Source organism: Bacillus rossius, unplaced genomic scaffold (assembly GCF_032445375.1).
Source record: "Bacillus rossius redtenbacheri isolate Brsri unplaced genomic scaffold, Brsri_v3 Brsri_v3_scf219, whole genome shotgun sequence".
NCBI lineage: Eukaryota > Metazoa > Arthropoda > Insecta > Phasmatodea > Bacillidae > Bacillus > Bacillus rossius.
The window spans coordinates 55,001-56,142 of NW_026962392.1; positions in this window are offsets into that span (position 1 = coordinate 55,001).

A 1,142-nucleotide genomic window follows, 5' to 3' on the forward strand; every position below is an offset into this window, starting at 1 on the left:
TAGGTGTTAGGTTAGGTTAGGTAGGTTAGGTTAGGTTAGGTTAGGTTAGGTTAGGTTAGGTTAGGTAGGTAGGTTAGGTTAGGTAGGTTAGGTTAGGTTAGGTTAGGTTAGGTTAGGTTAGGTTAGGTTAGGTTAGGGTAGGTTGTAGGTTAGGTTAGGTTGGTGAGGTGGTAGGTTAGGTTAGGTTAGGTTAGGTTAGGGTAGGTTAGGTTAGGTTAGGTTAGGTTAGTTAGGTAGGTTAGGTTAGGTGTTAGGTTAGGTGGTTAGGGTTAGGTTAGTGTTAGGTTAGGTTAGGTTAGGTAGGTTGGTTGGTAGGTTAGGTTAGGTTAGGTTGGTCGGTGGGTTAGGTTAGGTTAGGTTAGGTTAGGTTGGTGTTAGGTTTAGGTGTAGGTGTAGGTTAGGTTGGTTAGGTTAGGTGTTAGGTTGGTTAGGTTAGGTTAGGTTAGGTTAGGTTGGTAGGTTAGGTTAGGTTAGGTGTAGGTGGTGGTAGGTTAGGTGGGTTAGGTTAGGGTTGGTGTTAGGTTAGGTGTAGGTTAGGTTAGGTTAGGTTAGGTTTGGTTAGGTTAGGTTGTAGGTTAGGTTAGGTTAGGTTAGGTGTTAGGTTAGGTTGGTTGTAGGTTAGGTGGTTAGGTTAGGTAGGTTAGGTTAGGTTAGGGTTAGGTTAGGTTAGGTAGGTTAGGTTAGGTTAGGTTAGGTTAGGTAGGGGTTAGTGGTTAGGTGTAGGTTAGGTTAGGTTAGGTTGGTTAGGTTAGGTTAGGTGAGGTTAGGTGTAGGTTGGTAGGTTAGGTTAGGTTAGGTGGTAGGTTAGGTTAGGTTGGTTAGGTTAGGTTAGGTGGTTAGGTTAGGTTAGGTTAGGTTAGGTTAGGTGGTAGGTTAGGTGTAGGTTAGGTGTAGGTTAGGTTAGGTTAGGGTTAGGTTAGGTTAGGTTAGGTTAGGTTAGGTAGGTTAGGTGTAGGTTAGGTTAGGTTAGGTTGGTTGTAGTTAGGTAGGTTAGGTTAGGTAGGTTAGGTAAGGTCATTGTTATTTAATTATTTAAAAAATTTCCCTCTCTCAGGAAATAGAGGTTAGGTTAGGTTAGGTTTAGGTTAGGTTAGGTTAGGTTAGGTCAGTCATGTATTTAATAATTTTTAAAGTTTTTGTTT